Source organism: Abramis brama (genome assembly GCF_963993115.1).
Source record: "Abramis brama genome assembly, chromosome: 6".
Classification (NCBI taxonomy): domain Eukaryota; kingdom Metazoa; phylum Chordata; class Actinopteri; order Cypriniformes; family Leuciscidae; genus Abramis; species Abramis brama.
This window is the reverse complement of record NC_139968.1, coordinates 37769781-37783021: the sequence shown is the minus strand read 5'-3', so window position 1 is coordinate 37783021 and position 13241 is coordinate 37769781. Positions and strand designations below refer to the sequence as shown.

At 35.9% G+C, this 13241-nt stretch overlaps 1 protein-coding gene across 1 annotated transcript in view; it reads left to right on the top strand.

Moving 5' to 3' along the window:
* LOC311084841 (uncharacterized protein) overlaps positions 1-13241 on the top strand; it is a 334198-nt gene that overhangs the window by 58832 nt on the left and 262125 nt on the right. The gene's annotated exons all lie outside the window — the stretch shown is intronic.

Below are 13241 nucleotides of genomic sequence, written 5' to 3'. Positions count from 1 at the left end.
TTGGATGGGTTAAATGCACAGTTACCATACTTGGCCTTCACTTCACTTACTTAAATCAGCAGGCATGTAAGGTTGTCATGGACACTATAGATACATCACACACTGATTACTTTATTGCTAAACAGCAAAAAAAACATGTTGAAATAAACATGTTTGTCAACACAAATTCAAAGTAGGTTTTTATTAAGCACGTGTGTGAATTCCTCACTGCTTTAAAACTGTTGGCATATGTTGGGCTTAGACACACACAGACAAGGGTGCAAAAATGTTATATTTAGTAAATCTTCCTGAAAATGTATGTTTTGGTTTTGTGTAAATTAAATTAAATTTGGATGTAAACGGTTCTCATCTTGACGTAAATGTAGAACACTGCTGACACAAAGGGTGCGTCCGATTATATGATATTTTCCAGGTCCAGACATCTTCCTCTGGCATCTTCTTTTTTTTTTCTTCTTTTTTTTTATTAGGTTCAGATTTCTCTGCAGTAGGTGTACGTTTTAAAGAATACAGAATATCCATTTATTCCACACAACAGGCAAGGAGTAAACCATTGGCTATAAAAAAAAGCTGATTTGTCACATGACAACTTCGTTTGCAAATGAATTTGGGGAGGTGTTAGTAAGTTTGATTAATTTATTTACAAAATAACAATCTAAAATACCTACATTATGCATATTTACTTGTGAGTTGAACATTATTTTGTAGTAATATATCTGCTGTAGAAAAGGTGTAAAAGTACATCATGAATATAACATTAATCTGACATGCCCAGTTGGATCAAGTGCACCAGGGTTTGAAATCTAGAATTTAAAGTAGTTCTTTGTTGTTTTTTTTCATTGAGTGCATCCCCTACAAGAAACCCTGCATTAGTCTGAAAAGTTGAGGAGAACTGACTTCACAGGCCCACTAAAAAGAAAGAAAAGAGAAGTCAGTTCTGGGAAAAGATTGTGCAACACACATTTAACAGTTAAACAGGAAGTCAGAGTGATGAAAAAATAAAATAAAAAATGAGTGTGAAATTAATGTTTAGATCCCAGTCTTCGCCTGATATGCAAACCACAAACACTTGAGATTCAGTGTCTGTTCTTGTGGGTATATTACTCTTATTGAGCTCAGGATCTAGTCAATACAATCACAGAAAACATTGATGAACATAATGAAACTGTGTGAAATTATATCCAATGTCGTGTAAGCTAGTTGGACAGGAAAGGGAATATTGTCGCATTATGTGTAATGGCACAGCAAGCAACACAGCATAATAGGCTAACAAACATAAGACTATAAATATACAAAGACGGTGCAATCATATTACTTATGAATGGGAGAAAGTACAACACGCAATATGGCGGAATAAGTCCCGCCTTCTAAATAAAAGAGCCAATCGCCAGTTGGTATTCAACGCATCAGTTTCAAGAGTTTCCGGGTACCATGGAAACAGTGGCTGAATCCGAAATCGCTCCCTAAACGCTCAATCACTATTCCCTACCTTAGTCCACTAACAACGTTCAATTGAAGGAGTGAATGAAAACAAGTGAGCGAATTCATACAACAGGTGAGTGTACATCTGTTGTACACTCGTTATTGCAGTGCATTGTGGGATTGAGTGAGTGCACTCAATAATGTCCACTATGGTTTCAGACACCACTACCACTAAATAATGCCTTATTTGAGGCTATGGGGGCGATTTCGGATTCAGCCATAGTTCAAGGTCGGTTCAGACTGTGACATGATATCACTGATATGCCATGCAAATTACTGTACCAAATTTTTATTAACTAATACATAACCATAAACAAGGACGTTACTGAGTCTTGACTTAAAGGGATAGTTCACATTGAAATTAATTTTTGGTATGTTTTAGCTTACCTCAAGGGCATCCAAGATGTAGGTGTCTTTTTTTCCGCAGTAGTTTCAATTTTGATATTTTTAAGTCAAACCGTTCTTGTCTGTCAGTCATATAATGCAGGTCTATGGTCACTGTCTCAAAGAGCATGCACAGAGTCCAAATTAAAACAATTCCACATCGTAAGTACACATTGATGGCCTAAGACACGGTTTGTGTGAGAAAACGAACGTGTACGCACGTCTGGTGCATAGATATATACACACTAGATGTCGCCTTGTCTACGGCAGTTCATTGGAACGAATGTCTTTAAGGCGACATCTAGTGTGTATATATCTATGCACCAGTCTGCGTACACGTCAGATCAGATCACTCGTACATGGCTGTGTATAAGAGGTAAAAACAATATAAATACTGTTCGTTTTCTCACACAAACCGCTCGTTTCGTGTCTTAGGCCATCAATGTGTACTTACGACGGGGAATTGTTTTAATTTGGACTCTGTGCATGCTCTTTGAGGTGGTGACCATCGACCTGCATTATATGACTGACAGACAAGAACGGTTTGGCCTAAAAATATCAAAATTGAAACTACTGCGGAAAAAAAGACACCTACATCTTGGATGCCCTTGAGGTAAGCTAAAACATACCAAAAATTAATTTCAAAGTGAACTATCCCTTTAATATTTTAAAACCCCATCTTTCTATTCTTTTCTGGATTTCACCTCGAGCTTGTTCATTAATCTATTTTTACTAAACCTGCCAATGCTTACTATCAATACTGTTGTCTCTATTAAAACTTCCCTCTTTGTATCTTTTGTGTTTGTGTTTTCTTTCAGAGTGCTAAACAGGAGGAAGATGTGGTGTACGCAGGTGTCGTCACCAGACGATAATCTAATTCTGTGATAAGCTGCTTCCTTAATGATCATCTGATCACATTCAATAGGTTTACATGCACACTAGAAAGCTGATTATTGCAACAAAGCCGTTTAAAATGTAAAAGAGGTGTTCATGCTAACATGCACTGAGCTAGCAGTGGTGTTCGTGTTCATGCAAATGCAGAAGCAGCATTGTGTTTTATAAAATCCACATGTGTGTGAGAGATGACCAAAGTAACAGAACGGTTTGAGGGTTTGGTTAAAACTGCTTACTGATGGCAACCATTATGTGAGTGCAGGTCAAGAACAGTCATGATGCTAACACAGCATTTCACAACTGCAAAACCCAAAAATATACCAGTTTCTTAAGTGCATACCAACTTTGAACAGCAATTTGACCTGTTCATACATGTTTATTTGTGTTGTATGTAATTTAGATTAATTTATTTCAGATTTTAATGATTTGCTTATTGTGATCCTGCATGTTAATGTGTGTTTAAGGTCAGAAGGTCAAACATAATCAAATGCAGAAAAAGTTCAGCATCATGGGGCATTAAAAGTAAATTGATCTCCTGTACATGAATTGATTCCTGGCAAAAAGCGTTTCATAAGCTTTGTTTCCATCCAAAGTTCTTAAAATTAGAATATTGCATACATTTTTTTGGGAATAAAGCACTGTTTACATCACATGCGTTGAAGAGAATAAAATCATCACTTCCGGGGAAATTGGCACAAAGTATCAATAATAAAAATGAATGTTGCTGCAACCGAAGAAGCCTGTAGCTCTTTTACCTAATAAATGACTGACTTGCACCTCAGAGCACACAGACGAAATGCAATAACAAACGCTGTCATGTGATATTTGGGATGCTTGGGAGCACAATCGTGTGAGACAGTTATAGGAGGTTATTATAACAAATAAATTTGATGACAGACATTTCAAAATTATTAAAATAACAGTTTGGTGTGCAATGAGATCGCTGCGCTGGTTGGTCCAGTTCACATGGGGCCCTATTTTAAGGATCTAAGTGCATGGTCTGAAGCGCACAGCGCAAGTGCACTTAGGGAATCCAAATCCACTTTTGCTAGTTTAATGACGGGAAAAATGGTCGGCGCTCTCGGTGCATGGTCTAAAAGGATTGTCCCTATCCTCTTAATGAGTAATGGGTGTGTTTTGGGCGTAAAGTGCAATAAACCAATCAGAGTCTCATCTCCCAATCCCTTTAAAAGCCTGTTGCACTCACACCATGGCGGATTCGCGATTTACATGACGGAATTTGCAAGCGGAAAAAATTGAACCTTTCTCTAGCGAGGAAATGGATCCGCTCGTGCGCGAGGTTAAAGCGTGTGAGCAGACCATCTATGGGACAAGCCGGATTCCACCATATCTTTATGTACACAATATTAATCTTTTACATTGTAATCCTTTTATTTTTAATATTTGACATGTTTGTTTGCTGCTGTGCGTCCCTGTGTGTTTAATAAGCAGAGTGTACGCGCATTGTGGACCCGCCTATAGGCGCACATTACTAACGCTCTCTTTAAATAACAAAAAAAATATTGTGCCATTGACTTTAGACCAGGTTTCAGTTGGTCAATGGCACAGTCTATTTCAGTTGCCTCAAAATAGAAACGCGCCAGAACACACCTCGTTTTCAGACCAGCACAGCTAGGGGCGCACAAATGGGCGCAAATGCATTTGGTATTTAAACAACGTGGCGCAGGACGTGAAAATGAAAACTGAGTCGGACTGAAACTAGCAAAACACACTTTTGCGCATTGCGCATGGTGTATTATAGGGCCCATGATCTGTTGAGGCAAAGTCACATGACTTTTTTGATGTACATCAAGGAATTTATACGGTAAAGGTGTTTCCATGTCTTGGATAATTTTTAAAAAAAAAGATTCGGCTCTGCATTTTTAGAACTTATGCGCATCTTGGCATTTCAATCCAGCGTTTTTATGTGATATTCCAAAATTTGCATACTAGTATATGGATGCAAACATAGCTTCACTATAAAATCTAACAGTTGTTCTAACTAACTTTACTAAGGAATATTTCACTTCAAAATGTAGAGACTGTCATCATTTTCTCACCCTCAAGCTGTTCCAAACCTGTAATCATTTCTTTCTTCTGCTGAACACAAAAGAAGATATTTTGAAGAATGTCAGTAACCAAACAGTTAATGGACCCCATTGATTTCCATAGTAGGAAAAAAAAATACTATGGAGTCAATGGGGTCCATCATTTGATTACCAACATTCTTCAAAATATCTTCTTTTGTGTTCAGCAGAAGAAAGAAATGATTACAGGTTCGAAACAACTTGAAGGTGAATAAATGATGACGAATTTACATTTTGAAGTGAACTAATCCTTTAATGCCTTAACTTAATTGTAAAAATCTAGTAATCGTTACTATTCATATACTATGCCTTTAATTGATTTGTGTGAGTGCCATTTTGTCATGCTGGGCAATTCTTAATAGACTTCTCACTAATTTCCTTCTCTTCAGTTATCTTTCAGTTGCATTCACTCATTTTCAAAAGTTATCTTGATGCTGAATTGTCAAAACTGATTTTTTTTTTTTTTTTTTTTTGAAAACATCACATTCGCTGACTTCATAAATTGATGTTGATTTTCCTAAAATGTTTTTGTTTGAACTCATCATTATGGTGATCAGTGTTCTCTTTGGTTGCACATTGAACTTAATTTAAATTATTGTAATTCTCTTCCTATTGATGCAGCGAAGTAATGTAAGGGAAGTAAGGGAAGTAATAAATAGGTTATTTATAAAAGGTGACTAAAATTTCAACTAAATTATGAACTAGTCTTTTTTTTAGAGTCTATGAGTCTAGAGTCTTTTTTAGAGTCTATGATCATGTTGATACAATCCCTCTAAATTTGTGATGATTTCATTCAAATGACCAATGTTGAGTCAGCATTCATCATGGAAAACACAACAATAAGAACAATTAAATTGTTTTTATTATTTATAATTTTTTAGTTACTACTCTTGTATAAGTGAAGTATACTAAGCATTTGTCAGTAGAATATACTATTCCTATTCCACTTTACTTTTTTTAAAGCAATCGGTTTGCATGCATTTTTTAAGTATGTCTAACTAATTACATTTTACTGTGTATAGCTATATCTATATATGTTTTTCATAAGTTTTATTGATGTTTTTCTGTGTGTTCCGAAAAATCCAGCAGATTTGAAACAGCCACTTCCTTTGTTCCAGCAGATTATTCTCCTCAATGAATTTAGATCAGATGTCATTATTTAACAAGATGATGGCCATCCTGAGTGTCAAATTAAAACTTCACATAAAACGTTAACAATAAAATCAACAGAATGACAGTAGACATGTCATTTTGATACATATTAGCAGCAAACATATATGATATTGGTGTCTGTTTACAGTAATGCAAAGAGAATCATACTACAGAAGGCATAAGTCTTGTTAGATCTGGAAAGAAAAGTGGTTTCGTCTGTCGAGAGTGTGTGCAAGACGTGTCTGTACTGGACGTTTGTGGTTAATGTGCATCAGTGTTTGCATGTTTTCAGACGTGAATAGTGTGAGTGTGTGTTCTTGTGAATAGTGTGCGATTTAATAGGACTTCCACAATTTAACTTCCTCTTTAAGCAAAACTGTTTTACTGCGGAAAAGTACACAATACATCAATGTTGATGTTTGACAAAAATGTTACGATTACTGAGAAATCATATCAAATATCATATACTACGCATATGTAAAATATATAGCCCCTTTCACACAGAGCGTTGATCCCATAAAATTACCATAAAATTGCATTCTGTAAGAATGGAAACACACCCCGGGATTGATATATTGTGCTGATAACATTACACACGCAACACAGAGTCTACAATAGTAGAGTTTATAATTTTTGATTCTGTTGCTAGACTTGTGTTTGGCAACAAACAACTGCAATCTGCCATGTTGTTTCCTTAAAGGACAATTCCGGTGAAAAAGGAACCTAGGGGTAATTAACACATGGTTACCGAGTCGATCGTTCTCTGGGATGCATTTTCATGAAAATCGAATGTAAAGAGTTTTATCTCTAAAAACAGATTAGCTCATAACACTAGTATATGGGGCATAGTGTAAGTAGAAGTAAATCGCTAGTTAATACCACCAACAAGGCTCAAAATAGCCTCACACTAACACGGTAGCATAATGAGGGTCCCTACATGCAAACCGAAGCACTGAGAACTTTGTAAGTGTACAGACAGTTTAATAAGAAGATACTTTATAAAGACAGTACATTACGCGTTTACAGATCCATCTTGGAAAACAGTCTCGACTAATCGAGACTAATGTTGGAAAAAGATGTGTGATGTACTTGAAAGCATTTTACTATTCCTGCCAAACTTCCATTACAGTTAGTGTTACTACAGTAAATCCATGGTGAATGTTACTGATCTGTGGACTTAAAGCCTATAACTAGTTCATTTACGGCACAATGTTTCTCCTGGTTTCCACGTCAGCGCTGTTTGATCCTAATAGAGATCTACAGTTAATAACGGAGAAATGTGAATGCTTCTCACTAGATCCCGCAGCCATGCTATTATTTCTGTGGCGAATTCAAATGCTTTCTTTACTGGATATCTTAGCGCTGTGTAGTAACTTTATAGATGGATAGATGCACTTTTATCATGGATAGATGCACTTTTATGATGGATAGATGCACTTTAATGGACTTTAAAACAGAAACAGCCATTCACTGCCATTATAAAGCTTGGAAGAGCCAGGACATTTAAAAAAAAAAAAAATATATATATATATATATATATATATATATATATATATATATATATATATATATATATATATATATATATATATATATATATAACTCTGATTGTATTCCTCTGAAAGAAGAAAGTAATAAACACCTAGGACAACTTCAGGGTGACTTTAATATCAATAAATGTGAGCTGCTGGCAACTGTTTGGAATCCTCAAATTATAACATTTCTGTAAGAGAAAGCATCACATAATTGGAGGTTAAAATAATTATAGATAATAAGACTAGGTGCCCCTCAATTTGTTTTTCCCAATTATTGAAAAGACAAGCAAAAATGTATTATTCTGCTCAGTCAGTTGACAAACACACAATGTAAATTAATTGACATGGAAAACATTCTTTATCTGGAATAAGGGCAATATTTTGTACAGGAATACATCTTTATTATTTAAAAAATTGGTTAAGGAACGGGTTGTTATTAGTTAGTCAGTTATTAATAATGAAGGAACTTTATTTAAAATTTTCTACTGAAACCATTTCTCATATGTTTTGGTCCTACCAAGATAGTGTCTCTAGAAAATTACTGTGAGATTTATTGCTGATAATATTTTGAATTATTTTCTCTTATCCTATAAATATGTGATATATAAGGTTATTGTATTAAGGGCCATTGCTCAAGGGATGCTGGTTTCACAAATTTAATTACATTTTTTATGTAAATTTCATATTCACAAATGTAAATTCGCAAGTGGGAAACACAGTGCTTAATTAAGAAAGAGATTAAAATATAGATATAGATGTGATTTAAAAATCTGAAAATAGCAAAGCAATTAAAACAATATGTTAACGTAATATGTTCTTAATTTATATTTTCATATAAAAATATATTTATGCTTAACAGTAGCCTATATAGATTTGTACCCTCACTGTTGTTTTCTTTCTTTTCCTTTTTTTCTCTTTTCCTTTTCTCTTTGTTTTGTCAATTAATGTATTGTGAAGCATGTGAAATGTTTTTCTGATGTATGGAAGTTATTCTAGTACATGCTATTTGTTGATAATAAAGCATTAAAAAAATAAACGTGAAATTGACTGCCTTTTTATTCATCGAACATATCAAGTCACACTCTCAGAAAAAAAGGTACAAAAGCTGTCACTGTGGCGGTACCTTTTCAAAAGGTACACATTAGCTTTTGTACCTTTTTTTCTGAGAGTGCAGAATGTTCCACATCTATCTTTGTGTTTCAAATTTATGTTTTTAAAACTTAAACATATAAGTGATGTTTACATTTTTCACTACATTTCAACTGTTAAAGGTATAGTGGAGGATTTTCCCGAATTTTAGAAAAGAACCGCCCTCTCCACTTTTTGAAAAAATGCACATGCGCAACACTCTACCTGCTCCCGAGAGGGAACGCCTATTAAACGTGTGTACGAGAGATGTTTACCGTGTCTGCGCGGTGCGTGACTTGTGCCAGGGCTAGCATCGCTAATCATAGCTTACATTAACTTTTACTAGCAGTGATTTTAAATGGATTTCTCCAAATAGCATGCCAAACTTTACCTGTCGAGTAGAAACTTCGCGACTGAGGCATCAGTGGGAAGCCCAACCTGTGCTTTTAGCGCACGCCAGCGTGTGAATGAATCTCCCAAAAACACTCTGGTCTTGTTTCTATCTTCTGCGGCCTTTCTCTTCTTCTCATACACCTCGTAGACTTTTTTTCTCTTGCGGCCCTCAGACATTTTCAAAGGAATGGCTGAAACCGTAGCTCACCACACATAATACACCTGAAAGTGCGCATGCGCAGAAAGCGAAAACTACCTAGGGACGAGCACGACGGCCTTACGTAAACATATCACCAGAATGATTGACACTTAGGAGGACCAATAGTCTTGATGATCCACCCGGAAAAAGAAAATCCTCCGCTATACCTTTAAATGTGCTCAGGGGCGTGTCTAGAGCATTTTCAGTGGGGGGGCCATGCTGGGGCACTGCCTCCAAACGGGGTGGCCGCCAGTGACCAAAAAAAAAAGAAGCTAAATTCTACAGTAGCCTATATTACGTAAATCCTACTGATTTTATGTTTTTAACTTGAATAAAGTTACTTGTAAACAAATGTAGTAATAAAGCACATTTTTGATTAATTTAGTTTTTTGTCATCCCTGCATCCATTAAGTTAAATTTGAGAGCCAGTGTTTATTATTTTTTGTGTTTTCATAAAACTAACAAGTTTATAAAATAAAAGCAATTTTAATAATGAGCCATTTTAAAAACCCAGAAGCAGAAACGATGTCAACTATTTTCTTTTAATTAGTTTGGCCATTACAATATACAGTAGTTTTATTCACAATCTCTTTCAAATAATAATAATAAAAAAATAAAATAAAAACAAATTCCCCCCACTGTAATAATTCAAATGGTTTGGCCAAAACATCAGTGTTTCATTCAGCATTTCTTTCAGACTCATTTACAAAAAAGCTGAGTAACTCAGAGTTAAAGGGATGGTTCACTTTGAAATTAAATTTTGGTATGTTTTAGCTTACGTATGTTTAAGGGCATCCAAGATGTAGGTGTCTTTTTTTTCCGCAGTAGTTTCAATTTTGATATTTTTAGGTCAAACCGTTCTTGTCTGTCAGTCATATAATGCAGGTCTATGATCACTATCTCAAAGAGCATGCACAGTGAAGTCCAAATTAAACAATTCCCCATCATAAGTACACATTGATGGCCTGAGACACGAAACGAGTGGTTTGTGTGAGAAAAAGAGCAGTATTTATATTGTTTTTACCTCTACACAACCACGTCCAAGTGATCTGAGGGCGCGCGCGCTTCCTGGTGTGTGACGTGTGCGCGCGTTCTGGCTTAGTCTGCGCAAGCTCCGGAAAGAGCCGGACGTGATCTCGGATGTGTACAAGAGGTAAAAAACGATATAAATACTGTTCGTTTTCTCACACAAACCGCTCGTTTCGTGTCTTAGGCCATCATTGTGTACTTAAGAAGGGTTACTTACTCACAACTTGCGACCGTTGTTTCTCTGGCGCTGTTCTTCTTTGAATCGCGAACTTCAGTAGAGTCTATAAACTGATTGGCCGTAAAATGAACTAATCACAAGACATCTTATAGGGGGGGCACCTGGGGTGGCCAATCGAATTTCAGGGGGGGCCGGTGCCCCCCCTGGCCACCACGTAGACCCGCCCCTGAATGTGCTAGCTGTAAACGCCCTCAAAAATTAAGCTATGACATAATTTTACCTCTAGAGGGAGACAACATACTCTTACATATGATTCTACTTCAAGTTGCTCTGTACTGACAGTTATGAATGGTGATTTTTAAAATGGAACTATAATGGTACAGTAGAATGTACTTTTTAAAGTAATGACAAAAAAAAAAAATGTAAAAGGAAAAATCACCAAATTTTCAATTTAAGTTTGCCAATTTAAAAGAAAACCTCCGCGTTCAGCACTTTGCACTTACATTTTAATTTGAATATATATTAAAATGTTCAAGTTTTATAAAATGATTTGACCGCCCCAATTTTTCATTATACATTTTTGTTTTTACATTACATTAATTTGACATCACACTGTTTTCATTTTTATCTACTCCTGACATTAAAATTAGCTACTTTTCCATTATAAAGGCCCATAATGTGATACTGCCAGAATCATAAATTATTCTGTGATAGAGATTTTTGGTCATACCGCCTAGCAAGACGTTCCAAACCCATAAGACTTTCGTTCATCTTCTGAACACAAATGAAGATATTTTTTAATATAGTCTGAGAGCTTTCTGTCCCTCCATTGACAGCTACGCAGCTACCACTTTCAAGGCCCAGAAAGTTAGTAAAGACATCATTAAAGTAATCCATCTGACTCCAGTGGTTTAACCTCAGTTTGATGAAGTTACACGAGTGCTTTGCTTGCGCAGAAAAACATAATTTACCACTTTAAAAAACTGATTTCAGTTTCTGGCAAACTCTTTTACTGTCTCCTGTCTCTTTGTATGTTCTGTGTTTGTGTTTTCTTTCAGGGAGTAAAGGTGGAGGAAGAGGTGGTGTATGCTAGCCTGGAAATCCAGACCTAAATCTGAAAGATTAATGGTCTGGCATCGACTAATGAAAATCGGCCAGCCTGAGGGGTGGCACCATTTGAAAATCTCACTGCACACAACTGGATAACACTATGACCAATCACAACAAGTTATCGCTTAGCTACCAGCGGAGCTAACTGGTAAATTAGACTCTTACTGTATCCAGTCGGCAAAACAGCAAAAACAGCGCTGTCGTTATCTCGCCTCTGGCCCGCCTATATCAGATAACCCGATGTGATTGGTGCAGCTCAGATCGAGGGGCATATTTAATGAGCATCATTACTTGACACCAGAGTAACTCGCTGAGCAAATTCAACTTGTGCTCTCGCGAGAACTCTGGATTACCAGGGTAGGTGTACACAGGTGTCGTCACCAAACATTGATCAAAAAATCCTCATCAATCGTGATGTGTTCAGTTACGGTTCACTTGCATGCTGGGAAGACAAACAGCAATGGCTATAGATGCACAATAGATCAGATGTGCTCCTACAGTGGTCACATTCAAATCCAGACTCAAAACACTTCTGTTTAGCTGTGCATTTACTGAATGAGCACTGTGCCGCTGTTCGTCCGACTGTACTGTACTGTACTGTATTTAATTTTATTTTTCTAAACTGTTTTAATTATTCTTATTTCTTTTTATTATTTTAATTTCTTCTATGTAAAGCACTTTGAATTGCCATTGTGTATGAAATGTGCTATAAATAAACTTGCCTTGCCTTGCCTATAGCAACAGAGAAGCGCTCTTGCACGCTTTTATATACAACAGCTATTATATGTACAGACTTTAAACAGCCATGATGTTATATGTTCTAGCAATAATCTTCACTGCATTCAGATCAAACACCATTATAACAAGATGATAGCCATTATTCTATAGGTGCAAATTCAGAATTAAACTACACAACTTTAGCAATAAAATCTGAAGAGTTAGAGCAGACCTTTAATTTGGTACAGTATGTGATACAAATATTAGCAGATTTTTGAGTTTTTGACAGTATTGCATTCTATTGAATCATGTCATGAATGTGATTCTCTGAACGCAAGCAACACTTTGTGAGTCAAACTAAACCTGCTGTGGTCTACTTTCTTTAGATCTGGAATAGAAATGTGGTTTCATCTGTTGGATGGACAAACAACTTCTGCATGAAAATGTGTATTACTGGATGCTTGTGGTTATTAGTACCACATTTGTGCAATACTGTGAGTCTGTGCGTGTGTGTGTGTGTGCATAACATATGGTTGAAAAGACTTCCACAACTTAACTTCCTCTTTTTTATGTAAAATAAAATGAATAATCCATGAATGCTGATGCTAGAAAATAAAATTATCTCAAATAAAAGTGATATAGGCCTACTTGAATATTAAAATACATACTCAGTGATGCTGTAGATAAACTGTTATTTTCAACACTAGCAAGAGTTCAGAAGTTCATTCTTAGGAGTTCAAACTATTCTTGATATCACACACATCCTTTTTTATTATGAACATATCCTGTTTTTATCTGTCAAAAACATGCATGACATCTGTCAACCTTTGCCCAAGTCAAAATGTCATGTGACTGATCCCATTATTACATACCATAGATAGAGTATAATATTACTATATTAAAGTTCTTTATTATGTAACTTCTTCCAGCAGAAAAAAAAAAAACGATTTTAAGAG